A 19190-nucleotide genomic window follows, 5' to 3' on the forward strand; every position below is an offset into this window, starting at 1 on the left:
AAAAGTAGCAGACCTAAAAAACTAGTGGTTAGCAGTGGGGAGAGGAAAGGGGGAGAGGGCAACATACAGATTAAGAGGTACAAACTATTATGTATAAAATAAGCTATAAGGATGTATTATACAACATGAGGAATATAGCTAGTATTTTACAATAATAACTAAAATTGAATATAACCTTTAAAAATTGTGAATCATTATATTGTACTATTGTAACTCATAAAATATTGCACAGCAACTATACTTTAATAAATTAAAAAAAAAAAAAAAAAAAGACTCCTGAGTTGGAAGAAGTAACTGTATGTCTCCTATTCTGAATAGTATTTCTAAAATTGCCCCTCATGAGACTTTTTCCTTTGGCCTTGGGGGCCAATTTCATAATTGGCTTAAGGTTAAATGTCTATTTATGTCAATGTGTCTGTCAGGGTGGAACTGTGGAAAAAGTATTACCACTATTTGCTGCTATCCAGTTTCTGCTTCTAGTATTCAGGACATTTGCCTTCCCTTGTCTCTCTGAGGTTAGTTTTGGCTATAAGACTTGCTCTGGCCAATAAAACTGAGCAAAAGTGATGTGTGTCTGTCTGTCGCTGAAGCACTGAAGAACGCATGTGTTGTTCCCCATGCTCTCTTGCCCATTACTGAGACCTGTGAAATTCTATGTGCAGGAGCCTCCAGCAGCTGGGGCTTCAGACTACAGGTGTCATGAATCAGAGCCCTCCACCAGTGGCTATGTGCTATAAGAAAGAAAACTGCACAGTTTTGGTCACTGACACTTGAGGAATGTTTGTCATCAGAGTATAATGTCCCATCCTGACTAATGCAGGCAGGGGAAAAAAAAAAAAAAAGCAGCTTTCATTTTTGGTCCAGTCCTTCCTCCACACACTTAAACATTCTCTATCAATTATTGAGGCAAGTGACAAAGCAAATCAAACTGGATCTGACCTTCTTCTGCCTCTTGGAACTCGAAGAAACACCAAAGGAAAAACTGCCTAGAATACTGAAACATATAAGCAGCTCTTCCTTTCCTTCTCCCCTCATACCCTAAAAACAGACCTTGGAGCCTCATCTCCATGAAAATGAAGGATGAGAACAGACAATTCAGCTGAAATCATCCCATTTCTTAAATACTTAAGTATGGGCCACTGAGCATTTACCATCCTTGCTATGACACCCCGAGCTCACTTCCCCATGTGCACCGTATGCCTGTGGGAGGCTGGTCTTCAGACGGGCAGCTGGTGGACCGCTAGAGGCTTTCTCCATCGAAGTATGTGGAGCAAGCATATTGAGCAAAATGTGAACCTTCTGTCTCTCAGCAACAAAGTTCCTGCTATGTTCCGAGATGGCCAGGGGCTGCACAATCTTTGGGTGCTATTTAGGGAACAGCAGAGGATTATCTGACTCTAATGTGTTTACCAGGACAATTTCTTGCATAGTTACAAAAGCTGATTTCTCCTTACAGCCGTCCCACAAAAATCTTAAAATGTGACTTACATCATGAGTTTGAAAGACTCTCAAAAAGAGCCACACCATGTGCCAGATGCAACAGCAAATCTCTACCTCGAGAAAAAAAAAGAAGACAACAACAACAAAAGTTTTCATAAAAAGACGCTTCTGCTCAAAGTTTCTATGAAACAATGATGATGCAGTCTCAAAGGATGTAAGATTTTAGAAAGAGAAAATTTAAAAAAAAGAATGCATCTGAAGTCAAAGCACTGAGTTTTTCCCATTGCGCTACATAAAGACGATGAGTCTGGAGGCAATTTAACAAGTTTAAATTACAACTTGGAAAGTAATAAGCTTTGGCTCCTGAGATGCACAACCAACTGGGAATGGTCTGGCAAAAAAATCTTTATATTCCACATTTCTCAGCGAAATCCCAGACTCATATGCAACACTTAGCATTTAGGAGATAATATGAGAATTTAGCAATCTTCGAGCAGGACTTAGGAACCTGAAATCACTAAAACGACGGCCTGAGATATAAATAAGCTTTTCATCCACTGTGTAAAATACTGATAAAGAGGTCTTAACAGATACTTTGATTTTAAAACACGATTCCGAAGACAGCATGACAAATACAAACATCAGCATCTCCGAAAATGTCATTCCCTTTGAATGTCTGCACATCTGGCTGAGCTGAATTTCTCCACAGTCCCAGAAAGACGGCTACAAGCCAGGTGCCCCCTCATGTTGGCGTTTGTCTATTTCACTGTATTATTAGTCAGAGCAAGCTAATAACTTCTGTAACCAACATTTTGGAGGCTTAACAAAATAAAGGTTTCACTTGTGTCCCAGCAACTCTCCAGGGCTGAGCTTCCTAGTCAGACAGCTGTCCTCCAAGCAGCAGGGCCCTCCCACAGCCTGTGGCTTTACCTTCCTCCTGGAATCTGGAGCCTGTCCATCCAGATGGCAGGAGGAGAATGAAGGAACGCTGCACATTTCATCGGCCAGGCTTGGACAAGGAATACATCTCTTCTGCCCGCATTTCAGGGGTCAGGACTCAGTTATATGGGACGCCTACCTGCCAAGGAGACTGGGAAAGGTCATCTAGCTGTGCGTCCAGGAGGAAAAGGAAAGGATTTGGTGATGCTTTTGTCCCCTTGCTGGCTAAGATGTAACCTCTCTGTCTTCTGTTCTATTAAACAGGCATAGAAATTGTATCTGTTTATTATACTATTCTACCTCCATTTTTCCCCAAGTTTCGAAAACTGACCAGACTCAGAACTGACTTGAATTTTAAGAAACTTATGAATGAGCAAGACTGGCAGCTTATTTCTATTGGAGGCTAGAACTTATCAGTTACCAGCTAGGACACCCCTGTTAGGGACTGAATGTTTGTACTCCCCCCAAAATTTTTATGTTGAAATCAGGTCCCTAAAGTGATGGCATACAGAGGTGGGGGATTTGGAAGATAATGAGGTCATGAGGTTGGGGCTCTCATCAATAGACTAGTGCCCTTATAAGAAGAGACCAGACAGCTGGCTCACTCTTTGGACCAGGTGAGGACACAGCAAGAAGGCAGTCACCTGCAACCAGGAAAAGAACCCTCATCAGATGCCATATCAAACCAGCACCTTAATCTTGGATTTCTCAGCCTCCAAAACTATGAGAAATGCATTTCTCTTGTGGATAAACCACTCGATTTATGGCATTTTTCTACAGCAGTGCAAGCCTAGACAACTTCCTTCTCCAGTTAAGGTGTCTCAAATTCAAAGCAAGGCATCAGAAAGTGACATTCTAAGCAGAGGTAAGGGAGGACATGGGCCAGTCTGAAGGTGTGCTTTTTCCTACACCAAGTATTTCTCACCCTGGCACTATGGACTTTTTGGATTGGATAGTTCTTTGATGCAGGGCTGTTCCACACATGTGAGGCTGTCACACAACATCACTGGCTTCTCTTTGGACCAGGTGAGGCCATTAACGCCTCTCCAGTCGTGAAGACCAAAAATGACTCCAGACACTGCCAAGTGTCCCTAGAGAACAAATCTGCACCCTTTAGCTTTGGGAACCAGTGTTCTCAATCATAAGAATGTGAAATGAATTAATATCACTCCTATACGCCAGAGGCAGTACTTGTCTGTCTGTATTTCTTTTTTTTTAATTTAAACTTTTTATTTTATATTGGGGTGCAGCTGATTAACAATGCTGTGAGAGTCTAGGGTGAAAAGCAAAGGGACTCAGCCACACATACACATGTACCCATTCTCCCCCAAACCCCTCTCCCATCCAGGCTGCCACATAACATTGAGCAGAGTTCCCTGTGCTGTACAGGAGGTCCTTGTTGGCTATCCATTTTAAATGTAGCAGTGTGTACATGCCCATCCCAAACTCCCTAAATATCCCTCCCCCCCTGTTTCTCTGTCTTTCTTTCTCTCTCTCTCTCTCAAAGTCTTGGAAAACACTGTCAGATACATCCTCTTTGGCTTTGTCTAGCCTCCGTGCAATTCATCTTTCTCAAAGGATACTTCCTTCAGATGTGTTGGCTCAATCAGTGAGATTACGTTTGTCCTCTATGGTGAGAGCTGTCAGGGGTTCTGTCTGTCTCCCATTTCCCCATGACATCAGTGTTACACATCTTGTTAGGGACTAAATGACTAAACAAGCTTCCAACCACAGGTAAATGAATTGGAACTTTTACACCCAAGTCTCCCCACCAAATGTCTTTCACTGATTCTCAACAGCCAAAGTGGTTTCCAACTAGGCAATAAAGAAACTCAACATCTATAACCTCATTGTAGGACCCTTATAAAAAGCAAAATCCAGTTTAGGGAAATGCATTCCTATAAAGGCTTCCTTGGTGGCTCAGTGAAAAAAAATCCACTTGACAATGCAGGAGACATGGGTTTGATCTCTGGATCAGGAAGATCCCCCAGAAAAGGAAATGGCAACCCACTCCAGTATTCTTGTCTGGGAAATCCCATGGACAGAAGGAGTCAAGCAGGTCACAGTCAATGGGGCCTCTAAAGAGTCAGACACAACTTAACGACTAAACAACAACAATTTCTTTAAATTTCCTCTAAAACCTCAAGTTTAAAAATATTTTTAAATCTTGGTTCAAATAGTGTTTCATTGCCTCCCTTCAATTAGCTGTTGTATCACAGCAATTAGGGAAAGACTCTCCGATGCTGGTATAACTGTACAAAGTCCCAATATTTCAAGTTGAAATGTGCAAAGGGACTTATTTATTACTTTCATTGCTCAAAGGAGAATCTTTGATAAGGAAAAAAAACGTTCAAAGCCAAGGAATGCTTTTATTTGAATAGAGTGGACTTATTCTAGGATGATAACGCTTGGAAAATCTAAGCTATTTAATGAATATTTCATGAACACTGCAGGTAAAGAACTGTGAGCTTTCCTTCACTTCAATTTATTTTTAAACTAAAAACAAAACAAAATAATAATAATAATAATCACCACCATTCATAGTGCCTATCATTCCCCAGGCCTCTCTATTCATTATCTCTGATGCTTACAAACACCCGGTAGGTAGTTATTTATATCATATTTTCAGAAGATGAACAAATTGAGGCTTAGAGAAAGCAACTGATTGGTCCAGGAATGCATAGCTTGGTAAGTACAGAACTGAGACTTGAAGACAAGTCCCCCGACTGCAAAACCCTCTGTGTTTATACTATTTCCACCAAGGTATGATGGCTCTATAGGCAGTTCATCTGTTGAAAACCCCATATTGGCAATCACAGGTGCATCTGCACACCAAAATTTAAATGTCACCATGGCAATCGATATTTAAATTTTCATTTTCTTACCCAGCGGTTCTCAACTAGATATGTTACTTTCCGCATAAGTAGATTAAATTGCATCCCAGCTATTTTGAAAGAGTTCTTTCATTACTATCTTGGGATAGTAGTTTATGCAGAGTATTATTAACAAGCACGTTTCTAACAGCAATCTGATTTATCTGCAAAATGCTTCTCTTTCTCATCTGCCTCCCAACCCTCCCCTGCTCTAACTCCTACTCCCCAAACCCCCTTGCAGTGACCTCATGAGCTAACGAGGGAGGCGGCTACTCAGAAGAGCAGCACCCACGGTTGGGCCCTCGTGTTCACACTCATTATAATGAAAATCTGTCCTCCTGCCCAGTGGGCTCAAGTCACCATGGCAACCTACCAGCAACATCACTCACACAAATTAGAGCAAAGAAGCAAAGACAGGCTCCACCCGGACACTGAAGCAGTCGCACAAAGAAGGAAATATTTCTCAAGGACACTCTGCTCTTAAGTAGCCATTGGCAATCCTGCATCTGCTCAGCTTTATCACCAAAATAAACGTCCGTTGCTTTTTACTGAATGGTGTTCAAAGTCATTAAATAAAATACACTTGAGCCTTCAATGTGACTGAACTACGAATTGAAACTCTGAATAACTATGTCATGAAGGGCAGGATAAGAAGTCATCTCAGCAGCTTTAGAGCCCAAGCCCATCTGGGATGCTGTAGACCCACATCCATCCTCACTGCCCAAGGCGGCAGAACTTTCCCTACAGAGTGTGCAGGTCCCAGCCATGTATCCGTGAAAGGAGAAGTGTGCGACCACAAAGGACAGGGGCAAAGTGATGCCTCTGTGATGCTGAGGCAAGAAGGAAACTCGGTCCTTGTGGAAAGTCATTATTTTCTTCCTTACTTAAATACACACATACACAGAGTACTCACTCAGCCACATCCAGCTCTTTGCGACCCCATGGACTGTAGCCCGCCAGGCTCCTCTGTCCCCAGGATTTCCCAGGCAAGAATACTGGAGTGAGTTGCCATTCCCTTCTCCAGAGGATCTTCCCAACCCAGGGATTGAACCTGGGGCTCCTGCTTTCACAGGCTGCCTGAGAAGACCCCAGACCCACAGTACCCCCCTCAGGACATGGACAGTATGTTAGGGGGCAGGAATGGGGTGGGGTGGAGGGGCAGGATGGTTGCCTCCTCCCCAGTAAAGCCATTTCATCCTTTGCAGTTGGGGACAAAATAAGGCCTGCTTCCTTGTCTGCCAAAAAAGGAGCCCCAGGACCAATCCCTGGGTTGGGAAGATCCTCTGGAGAAGGGAATGGCAACCCTTCAAGTGAAAGAGGAGAGTGAAAAAGTTGGCTTAAAGCTCAATATTCAGAAAACGAAGATCATGGCATCTGGTCCCATCACTTCATGGCAAATAGATGGGGAAACAGTGGAAACAGTGGCTGACTTTATTTTGGGGGCTCCAAAATCACTGCAGATGGTGATTGCAGCCATGAAATTAATAGACACTTACTCCTTGGAAGGAAAGTTATGACCAACCTAGACAGCATATTAAAAAGCAGAGACATTACTTTGTCCACAAAGGTCCGTCTAGTCAAGGCTATGGTTTTTCCAGTGGTCATGTATGGATGTGAGAGTTGGACTGTGGAGAAAGCTGAGTGCCGAAGAATTGATGCTTTTGAACTGTGGTGTTGGAGAAGACTCTTGAGAGTCCCTTACACCACAAGGAGATCCAACCAGTCCATTCTAAAGGAGATCAGTCCTGGGTATTCATTGAAAGGACTGGTGTTGAAGCTGAAACTCCAATACTTGGCCACCTGATGAGAATAACTGACTCATTTGAAAAGACCCTGATGCTGGGAAAGATTGAGGGCAGGAGGAGAAGGGGAAGACAGAGGATGAGATGGTTGGATGGCATCATCGACTCGATGGATGTGGGTTTGGGTAGACTCTGGCCATTGGTGATGGACAGGGAGGCCTGGCATGCTGTGGTTCATGGGGTTGCAAAGAGTTGGACACAACTGAGTGACTGCACTGAACTGATTGAGATGTCTGCAAAAATTATAATCCTCAAGAAAGATGAGAGGCAGTAGAAAGTGCTTTTCTACTAGAGTAAAGTGGAGATGAGATGAGGAGAGCAGATCATCACTGAATCGTCACTGTGCAGTGTGGTTGAGTAAGTCATTTAGGGGACTAGTAGCTTCTGAGGCAATTTCATGGGTCCATTCAAGTTGGTGACTATGGGACCATTCAAGTTGGGTCCATTCACAGGCACATCAAACTCCCCAGGTCCTGCCCACCTCTCTCAGGAGACTGGGCTCCTGGAAAGCTTAATTCTCTCTGTGTCACAAGCAGCTAGCTCAACTCTAGCACAAAGAACTTGCTCATAAAAGGCAGCAGAACTCAACTAAAAATGACAATGGTCCTACCATCTAGGGCGTTAGTTTCCTGGGGCTGCCGTAACGAAGCACCATGGACTGAGTGGCTTAAACTACAGAATTTACTCTTCCACTGTTCAAGAGACTGGAGTCCAGTCTTGTCAGCAGAACTTGTCAGCAGGACCGTGCCAGGAAAGGGTCTGTTGCAGATCTCCAGCCTGGGTTCTGGAATTTCCTTGGCTTGTGGCAGGATAACAGTTATCCTGTTATCCATAACAGTTATGCCTGTTACGGCGTTCTTCTCGTGTGCATGTCTGTGCCCAAAGTTTCCACCTTTTTATAAGGTCAGTAGTCACATCTGATGAGGATCTCCCGGCTCCAATATACCCTCTCTTCAACTAACTACCCTTAACCACTCCCCTGTTTCTAAATAAAGTCACATTCAGAGGTTCTGGGTAAATAGGACTTCCACATATTAGTTTAGAAGGGACACAATTCAACCTCTAACATCTGAGCATAAATAAACTGTAAATAAAGACCAGATTGCTCTATGCAAAAGAAAAGAGTAAAGAATTCCCCTCACACATAAAAATGACCATGGCAGCTAGACTTTGGAAGGGATTTAATTTCCTGTAAGACTACATAGCGCAGGCAAAATGTCCATTCCCCCAAGAGGCACCACAAAATACTCAGGCAAGACATGAATTCCACTAATTAATCCTACTTAGCAATTAAGAACCAAGATCTCAGGTGTCAGCACAGTTCTGAATAAATCACGAAGGTCAGTCAGTCAAAATTCAGTTCTTGAAGGGTCTTCACATTTTCTGAAAGAGGAAACAAGACTCAGTCTGGGTTGAAAGGAGTACGAAATATTTCTCTAACTCAGAATCAATCACTGTTAAGCAATTTCAAGGAAACAGTGCGGAGAAGCTGGTAATGATGAGTAATGTTATCTTGAGATCTGGGAGCAAACCTTCTTTGGAGGGGCGTTAAGCAATCTTAGAAAACAATAGAGACACTGACATCTGTATTGTTCTTGGAATCAATCTCTGAGTATTCTGTGTTTCCCAGGAATCCAGATGGTGGCTTGTTTTTCATTTACTTACCGATACCTAGTAGGATCATCTCGTGTACACTACTCACTTCTGGGAGAAAGAAAGATTAAAATTGGCTATAGGAACAGAAGGCTACACTTAGAGAGTAAAGGAACAGAAGATGAACATGGTCCTTTCCCATCTTCTTAAATCACATCTCCAGTAACTCTCTGAGGACCACAAGCCCCCATTTCCCAAGCAACAACTTCGAGAAGAGGGAGTCCCTTTCACACACTGGCCCCTCTGGGCTCATGTGACAAGCAGTCCCCTCCCAGAGAAATCGAGTGAACAGTCATCATGATAAAACTGGCTTTTAAACCCACAGCGCAGAATAAGTAAATCAACACGAGAAATTCAGCTTTTGGTTGTCATTATCACTCTATGCTTTTCTGGACTTGAAACCTGTCACAAATTCTCAGGTCTACTATCAGTATATATTGCTAAAACTTTGAAACAAAATGCTAGAAATTCTTGGTATCTCCCCAATACATACTCATTTTGAATTTTGTACAAATGAGCTCTAGATTCAAGTTACAAATTAATTTGAGCTCATGATGTAATTAAATGTTTGATTAGGAGCAAGAATTAACATATTACACAGAGGCATATAATTTTATGAGACAAACTAGTTAATTTCAGTAAAGAGATTCACCATGGTAACAAATTATCTGACCCATACAATTCAATATATACTTCAAAATAATTTTTCAAGTTATCTAAAAATGTAGTTATTAAAGAGATATATCAAAATATATGCACTACACTGTAGAATTTCTTAAAATACTTGGGTAAAAGATGAGGAGATTTAAAACTATACATACAGAGAGTAAAGCTCAAAGCCAAAAATTTGGAAAAAAGGGATGAAATGTTGACAACTTTTTGCAGCAAACATTGCATGTTTTAATTTCTTTATTTTAAACTTGTTGATATTTGGAAATGGTACATTTAATGCATTTTTTAACCTTTCTGGTTATCTTCCTAAAAGGGAACTGCCTGGTAGCATTCAAACTGGAGATGGATTTGTTTTAACTGCCAGATACAATTTCTAGTAATCAATCTGAGGTCTTCAAGTACAATTTCGTTTGCTACTTCAGGAGCTGGATGGCATTCAATTGCTCACAGCTGTTTCTAATTACAGCTTGATCCAATAATAACTAAATATTGTTTAACACTCTGGCAGTAACTACTTAAGAAGATGCGGAGATCAATAATTGAAAGTAACACTTCCAGGCATCAACCTGCATAAATTAGAACCTGTCGAAAACACAAACACAATTCAGTAGGTGGCACTATTCCCTCAGCCAGAATTTTCTTTCATTATGCATGACTTGAGGACTCTCTATGTGGCAGCTCCCTTTATTCCTTGCTTCCATGGAATTCTGTGACCTAAGCAAGTATCAACATGCTAACCTCAAATATACTGCCAGGCTTCTTCTCTAGGAGATACACATCCAGATTAAAAAAAAAAAAAATCATACAGACAACAAGTGTAAGAGAAAAGAGTTCATCTCAAGTCCTTAAATAATGAGGTCAGTGGAGTGTTACTCCATTGCCTTCTATGCAATTAATTCTTAACATCCACTAAAGACAACCCAAGTGATGACTTTTTCTACAGATACGATCCAATGAGCTAATGTAAAATATTTGAACTAACCAATGAGCAGGTTTCTCTTCTTCAGCCCTACTGACATGTGGGCTGGGTAATTCTTTGTTGGTGAGGAAGTAGGGGAAGGACGCCCTGTGCACTTAGAATGTTTAGCTAACAACTGGATTCCACTAGCACCTCCCCAGTTGTGTTGTGACAGCCAAAGATGCCTCCAGATACCGTCAAATAGTCCTGGAGACAAAATCATCCCATCTCAAAGCCTTCATTCAAGGAACGCTGCTCCTTTATACTAAAGACGGATCTCTGGCTTCATGGCCCAGAATGGAGTTATTCCACTAGCTACATTCAGGACCAAAGTTCATTATCCTTCTGTGGTTGTTCAGTCACTCATCATGTTCCACTTCGTGATCCCATAGACTGCAGCATGCCTGGCCTCCCTGTCCTTCACTGTCTCCCAGAGTTTGCTCAAATTCATGTCCACTGAGTAGATGATTTTATCCATCCATTTCATCCTCTGTCAACCCCTTCTCCTGCTCTCAATACTTCCCAGCATTGGGGTCTTTTCAAATGAGTGAGCTCTTCATATCAGGTGGCCAAAGCATTGGATCTTGAGCTTCAGAATCGGTCCTTCCAGTGAATATTCACTGGAATATTGATTTCTTTTCGGATTAACTGGTTTGATGTCCTTGCTGTCCAAGGGACTCTAAAGAGTCTGCTCCAGCACAACAATGTGAAAGCATCAGTTCTTCAGTGCTCAGCCTTCTTTATGGTCCTTTTTTATTCTTTTATATCTGATTTGTTATTATCCTTTTTTTATCTGATTCCAAAGGGTGATTCATATACTTTGTTGAAAATTCTGAAGACAAGAAAACCACAAAGAGGAAAAATAAAAGCACCAGTAATTGCCCTATATTATGATATAATGATGGTTCCAATTGTATGACCTTAATTTTTCCTAGAAAATGCACATAGATTATGTGCACTAATCATTTGGTGTGTTAAAAATCTGGGAGACGTACAGCAGCACTATTTTGTACAAACAAGGTCATTTTATCTCTAAATATATGATTTGTCAGTGCTTCTCGAGTGGCTCAGTGGTGAAGAATCTTTCTACCAATGTAGAAGAACTGGGTTCTATCCCTGGGTCAGGAAGATCCCCTGAAGAAGGAAATGGTAACCCACTCCAGTATTCTTACCTGAAAAAATTCCCATGGACAGAGGAGCCTGGCAGGCTACAGTCCATGGGGTTGCAAAGAGTCAGACACAACTTAGCAACTGAACACACACACACGCACACATATATTCTGCCATTAAATACTCAATGAAGCATAATTTTTCATGGCTATATTCTTTTCAAGTGATAAATGTGATTTTTTTTTTTTAAACCAAGCTCTTGTATTAAACTTTTTTTCTGATCCCAGAGGTTAATGTTAATTACTTTTACTATGCTCTAGGGATAGATCTCCAGCAACAGAATTTTTTAGTATAACCTATTTTAGTTCTACCTTTATAGAAAGATAACAAAAGAGGGAAATGAAGAAACAAAGAAAGGGAGAAAATGAAGAGGGGAGAATCAAGAGCAAAAGGAAGGAAGGGAAGGAGGGAGGAAGACAGGATAGGAGGAGGGGGTTGGGAAAGGAAGAAAGGGGTGAAGAGATGCAAGAGAGCAAAGCAGGGGAAGATGGAGGGAAGTGTATCAAGGGAAGAGAAGTCATTTCTATAGATGCTGATGTACAAATGAATTTGCTGGCATCCTTCACACTGTTCTTTTCTCTCTTTGTTTCAATGGTTCCTATGGGCTCATCCTGCTATTAAAATGACCCTGCTCTTGCCCAGCATTCAGAGAGCACACATGTTGAATTATTTTCCCCTCATATACAGGATACATTGGTGAAATGGCTACAGGAGATAAAACTGAGAAACCTTGAAAACATGATGCTAAGTGAAAGATGCCAGACACAAAAGGCCACATACTGTATGATTCCATTCATGTGAAATATGCAGCCAAGGCAAATTCATGGAGACAGAAGGTAGATTAGTGACTGCCAGGGGCTGGGGTATAGGGGACTGAGAGTGATGGATTAACTGGCAGGAGACATCCTTTGGGGTCATGATGATGTTCTGGAATTAGTCACAACAGGGTGAACATACTAAATACCACTGAAAGTTATGCTTTAAAATGGTGAAAGTGATAAACTGGACAATGTGCATTTAAAACAAAAGTCATGAATGAAAAAAATAATAAAAGAATCTCTCAAAGTATTTGAGCTAAGTTGAGAGGATTTTAAAAATAAATAAAAATAAAAGCAAGAAAGAAATAGCTGTTTTATTTGCCATCTGCTATTACTGTCTCTGATTTTAAAAAAAAATTTTTTAAATACACAGTTTTATTGCATTCTAACATGATAATTTATTTTAGCATTTTAGTTGGTAAGAAAAAATATCCTTCAACTGTAAGGAAGGTGTTTTTATTTATTTTTTATGTTTTAGAATTTTATTAATTCTAAAAATTACTTTACAATGTTGTGGTTTATGCCATACAACAATGTGAATCAGTCATAAATACACATATGTTCCCTCCCTCTTGAACCTTCGTCCCACCTCCCACCCGTTCCCATCCCTCAAGGCTGAAGGTTGTCACAAAGCACCATGTTGAACTCCCTGTGTTATACAGAATCTTTCCACTAGCTATCTATTTTACATATGGTAATGTATACATTTCAACATTACTCTCAATTTGTTCCACCCTCTCCTTCCCTGGCTGTGTCTACAAGTTTGTTAATTTTTTATACAAATTTTAAAGGTGACATTCCATTTACAGTTGTTATAAAATATTGCCTATATTCCCCACGTTGAACAATATACCTGTCACTATCTTATTTGACCTTCACAGCAACCTTCCCAGGTGAGTATTAGTCCCATTTTACAGATGATGTAAGAGAGACTAAGATGATTATGTTGATTCAGATACGCAACTCCTAAGAGGTGGAATCAGAATCTGCTTCCCACTTCAAAATCCATTCACCAGGAGAAAAGCCCAGGTTAACTACATGGCTTGACTGCGGCCTTAGAAAAAAAGTGTCCCTAAGTCATGTCCAACTCTTTGTGACCCCATGGACTGCAGCCCACCAGGCTCTCTGTCCATGGGATTTCCCAGACAAGAATACTAGAGTGGGTTGCCATTTCCTTCTCCAGGGGATCTTCCTGACCCAGGGATCAAATCTGGGTCTTCTGCTTGGCAAGTGGATTGTTTACCACTGAGCCACCAGGGATGGATTTACACATACACTAACCTAGTGATTTCAGTTCAGTTCAGTTCAGTTCAGTTTCTCAGTCATGTCCGACTCTTTGCAACCCCATGAACTGTAGCATGCCAGGCCTCCCTGTCCATCACCAACTCCCAGAGTCTACCCAAACCCATGTCCATCAACTCGATGATGCCATCCAACCATTTCATCCCCTGCCGTTCCCTTTTCCTTCTGCCCTCAATCCTTCCCAGCATCAGGGTCTTGTCCAATGAGTCAGCTCTTCACATCATGTGGCCAAAGTATTGGAGTTTCAGCTTCAAAATCAGTCCTTCCAATGAACACCCAGGACTGATCTCCTTTAGGATGGATTGGTTGGATCCCCTTGCAATCCAAGGGTCTCTGAAGAGTCTTTCCAACACCACAGTTCAAAAGCATCAATTCTTCGGTGCTCAGATTTCTTTATAGTCCAACTCTCACATCCATATATGACCACTGGAAAAACCATAGCCTTGACTAGATGGACCTTTGTTGGCAAAGTAATGTCTCTGCTTTTGAATATGCTGTCTAGATCGGTCATAACTTTCCGTCCAAGGAGTAAGCGTTTTTTAATTTCATGGCTGCAATCACCATCTGCAGTGATTTTGGAGCCCCCCAAAAATAAAGTCAGCCACTGTTTCCACTGTTTCCCCATCTATCTGCCATGAAGTGATGGGACTAGATGCCATGATCTTAGTTTTCTGAATGTTGAACTTTAAGCCAACTTTTTCACTCTCTTTCACTTTCATCAAGAGGCTTTTGAGTTCCTCTTCACTTTCTGCCATAAGGGTAGTGTCATCCGCATATCTGAGGTTATTGATATTTCTCATGGCAATCTTGATTCCAGCTTGTGCTTCCTCCAGCCCAGTGTTTCTCATGATGTACTCTGCATAGAAGTTAAATAAGCAGGGTGACAATATACAGCCTTGACACACTCCTTTTCTTATTTGGAACCAGTCTGTTGTTCCAGGTCCAGTTCTAACTGTTGCTTCCTGACCTGCATACAGGTTTCTCAAGAGGCAGGTCAGGGGGTCTGGTATACCCATCTCTTTCAGAATTTTCCACAGTTTGTTGTGATCCACACAGTCAAAGACTTTGGCATAGTCAATAATGCAGAAATAGATGTTTTTCTGGAACTCTCTTGCTTTTTCAATGATGTTGAAAAAGCGGATGTTGGCAATTTGATCTCTGGTTCCTCTGCCTTTTCTAAAACCAGCTTGAACATCTGGAAGTTCACGGTTTACATATTGCTGAAGCCTGGCTTGGAGAATTTTAAGCATTACTTTACTAGCGTGTGAGATGAGTGCAATTGTGCAGTAGTTTGAGCATTCTTTGGCATTGCCTTTCTTTGGGATTGGAATGAAAACTGACCTTTTCCAGTCCTGTGGCCACTGCTGAGTTTTCCAAATTTGCTGGCATATTGAGGGCAGCACTTTCACAGTGTCATCTTTCTAGCAATTTACCTGGACACAAATCATCCATATTGTCATTTAGGAAAGGAGAAAAGCCCTGACTCCAATGACCTCATTGAAATGCCCATCTTAAAGGAGGCACTCTTTCTCAGCAGAAATAAACAGGAGGAAAACACAGAACAGAGAAATCTCAATCCTTTGTCCACAAACATCTCATGGGCAAAGTAAAGACTTAATCTCTTACTTTTGCCAAATAAGTCAAATTCAACCAAATTCACTAGCTAGATCACTGAGGCCAGGAGGGAATACCACACGAAAAGATAGATTTATGCATATATGACTAACTTCAGAAATCATATTTTCTTTTTTCCCAGCTTTACTGTGATATAATTGCAACAGTGTGTAAGTTTCAGGTGTACAATGTGGTGATTTGATACAGGTATATATTGTGAAATATTTACCACAATAAGGTGAGTTAACACATCCTTCATCTCACATAATTACCACTGTGCTATTGCTGTTGTGATGGTGAGAACATTTAACATCTCTTCTCATAGCAACTTTCAAGTATAAATACAGTATTATTAACTAAAGTCACCATGCTGTACATTATATCCCTGAAATTTACTCACTTTATAGCTAAAAATCTGTACTCTTTGGCCAGCATCTTCCCATTTCTTATGCCCTCAATCCCCAATAACTATCAATCATTCTTCTCTTTGCTTCTATGAATCTATGAGTCTGCTCTTTCCTTCTCACTTTTATGAGATTCCACGTATAAATGAGACAATACACTATTTGTCTTTCTCTGATTTATTTCACTTAGCATTATGCCCTCAAGGTTCATTCATGCTATCACAAGTAGAGAACCTCCTTGTTTTTTTGTGGCTAAAAATATTTCATTTGTGTAGATATCACATTCTATGTATTCATCTGTCAGTCAACACATAGGTGGTTTCCACATGTTGGTCATTGTGAATGATGCTGTAATTGACATGGGAGTGTAAATGTCTCTTCAAGGTAATGAAGAAATCATGTATTTTCATGACGGGGCTTCCCTGGTGACTCAGACGTTAAAGAATCCACCTGTAATGTGGGTGACCTGCGTTCAATTCCTGGGTTGGGAAGATCCCCTGGAGGAGGACATGGCAACCCATGTTAGCTAACAAAGTATTAGCTAACAAAGAGTCAGCACTTTGCTCAATTGCCTACTTTTTGTCTTTGATACACAGAAAAAGAGATCTAGCTGATACTGTCAGCAATGACTAGCTAGTCCCATATACACCAATATCTACTTCTCATGATCTGGACAGGGCTCTCCAATGTGGTTCCTGTTGGGTTTGGTCAATCCTAAAATACACCAGCACCTCCCTCCAACCCTGGTGGAAGCTTCACTTTCCAAAAAACCACAGTACTTCATAGCTTCAGATTGTGAGCTCTGTGGTCTGCAAACGAATAGTACAATGGACTGTCTTATGAAGAGGTGGCACCCTCCTTGGTGGCACCTGATGCAGAAGTTCTATACAAAAATGCTTAGGGTGTAATTACAGCAAAATCTATGGCCACAGAAAAACCAGCAGGTCTCCAGCAGGTCTAGCTTCTCAAAGCAACACTGAACAGGGAGGGAGTCAAAGGAGCGGTGCAGGGAATTGAAAGCATCTCATTGAATCAAGAAGGAATTTCAGCCGCAAAGAAAGCATCTCATTTTTATTTTGTTTTTTGTTTTTACTCCAGTGGACATGAGTTTGAGCAAACTTCACTGGGAGATAGTGCAGGACGGGGAAGGTTCGCATGCTGCAGTCTATGGGGGTCACAAAGAGTCGGACACAACAATTGAACGACAACGATAGCAATTAAATTAATTACTGTTCAGAAAATAAGGAAACTCAAGCAGCAAAGAGCCGAAGCTAAGGAGAGGTTTGTTTTAAAGCACGAAGAGTAATTATGTGAAATGCAGAACTCAGATGATTAGACAGTAAACAGCAAGCCCAATTTATTCTTGTTGATTAATGGGATAAGGTCTGAAAAGTAGTCAGAGATGTGGTAGTAGTTTCTAAGAGGGCCTCCAAGGATCCTCACTTCCTAGTATTCAGTCTCCGCTTGAGTGTCGACCGGATCTAGTTGTGACTGGCTTCTAAATACCTCTTCCGAGTTTGTTACAAAAAGACGCTGTCTTGTATCTTGCTCGTCCCCCTGGCTCTCTCGCTTACTCACTATGGCGGAAGCCAGCCGCCATATTGGAGAGCTGCCCTATGGAGAGGCTCTTGTGGCCCTCAGTCCAGCCACCTGGAAGGAACTGAATCCCGCTGATGACCACCCCAGTGCACTTGAAAGGGGACGCTCTCTCAGCTGAGCGTTGAGACCACATTGCAGGCCAGCCAGCAGCTCCACTGAAGGCAGCCACAGGGGAGACTAGAGGCAGAAACAGTCAGCCAAGCTGCACTCAGATCCCGGAACCTCAGAAACTGTGAGATAATAAATGTTTGCTGCTTTAAGCCACTCATTTGGGAGTAATTTTTATGCAGCAATGGGATAACTAGTTTAACAGAGTTTTCTGATATTTCACTGGTTAATAAAGAGAATCATTTCATAAATCTAATATTTCTCACTCTTGGACTTGGCCATATATTAATGCTCCCAAATCTATTTCCTTCCTATGAAAATAGCTTCTTCTACTTCATTATGTGAATTAAGGATAATGGACTATTTACCCTCCACTAAAATAAAAATCAATGAAGTATTGGCACTTTCTCTTTGATTTAAATCTAGTAGCTGATTATTCTGAACTTCAGGGACATAAATTGACTAAGAAAATGACTGGTACTGTTTGACCTCTTAGAAAATTTAGATAAATATTCACCCAACATAATGAACCCTACCTTAACCTAAAACTACACACTGCAGAGATGAAAAACTTCAAATAGAAGGTTCATACATCCTATGGCAGATCTTATCATGTATCTTTATGGTAAACATGTTTTTCTTAGAGAAATGAGCCACAAACTAAAGTCTATGCAGCAGAAAAATTCAACTCCCTTAAGACAAATGGCTATTTCCTACCGCTAAGCTGTGCTCAGAACAGCGAAGGAAAACTGCAAGTGGAAGACGAGGGATTATTTTTCACATGTAAGAGCTTTAATAAATTAAGTTCATGATCCTTTTCCTTTAATCACAAACCTTTCCATATGTCATCAATTTCAAGTAAAATAAACTTCAGAAGGCTGTGCCCTTTTTTGAATCCTCATAAGTAGTTGCTCCATTTAATACATATAAGAAAGTCTCAGAAACAAAAGAGTAGAGGAAATTAAATGATTTCTATCAAACATGCCACACAGATTTGTATGGCAAAGTAGCTTAATTGTGACATATGTGCTTTAGTGAAAAGAACTGGGGGCCCTGAGAGTGGAAAATAAAGCATCATCACTTATTTTTTTATCATTCTTTCCCATAAAACATATTTAAGTTAACTTCTAACAGTTAAGATGATATTTATCTCTTACCAGAAGACTGAATTTCAAATCAAGGACACTAAATTCAGTCTGATGTATCCCATTAGATGTTAATGACTTAAATATAATATTTTCTGAATGAAGGCATAGAAATGAACAAAAGCTTGCACTCGATACACTGTAAAGTAAATCAACTTTCAAGTGCTGAAAGACAGAAATGAACAAAATAACTGTAAAGACGCCCAGATACTTCTACACAGGGATGAATGAAACAGGTGGACTTGGGCATAATGCAAGTGCATCAGTTACACAGGTAACTGAATCTCCATAGACCAGAACCAAGAGTTATGCTTTCTATAAATAAAGCACCTTGCTTAGGTAACTTATAAATATATACACATCAAAGCTATTGAAAGTTCCATGGAACAGGCTCTCCACTGTTCTGTTTGAGAAACTGGAAGAAAGCAAAGGAGAGAATTCGATGGATCACAAGAAAACACATCAGCCTTTCTCTGAGGACACCAGACAAAGCTCTTCCTTTGTGCAGACACCCAGAGACAAAGGGACACGGGTCTCCTTCACACCACACCCTGCAGAAAACATTGAACGCTCAGGCGCTGAAAATGAGAAATCACGTGTTTGGAGAAAAGCAAACAAGTTCTTGGAAACCTAGAGAATAACGACAGCAAGTGGCCTTTTGCCTCCACTGTCAAGTCAGAGCAGAAAGCAGTC

The 19190-nt window shown here is 41.0% G+C and overlaps 1 protein-coding gene across 1 annotated transcript in view; it reads right to left on the reverse strand.

Annotated features, from left to right (window-relative positions):
• Positions 1-19190, reverse strand: part of PID1 (phosphotyrosine interaction domain containing 1) — a 264178-nt gene that overhangs the window by 106660 nt on the left and 138328 nt on the right. The window lies entirely within an intron of this gene.

The sequence above is a fragment of the Bos indicus x Bos taurus genome, chromosome 2, assembly GCF_003369695.1.
Source record: "Bos indicus x Bos taurus breed Angus x Brahman F1 hybrid chromosome 2, Bos_hybrid_MaternalHap_v2.0, whole genome shotgun sequence".
NCBI classification, from domain to species: domain Eukaryota; kingdom Metazoa; phylum Chordata; class Mammalia; order Artiodactyla; family Bovidae; genus Bos; species Bos indicus x Bos taurus.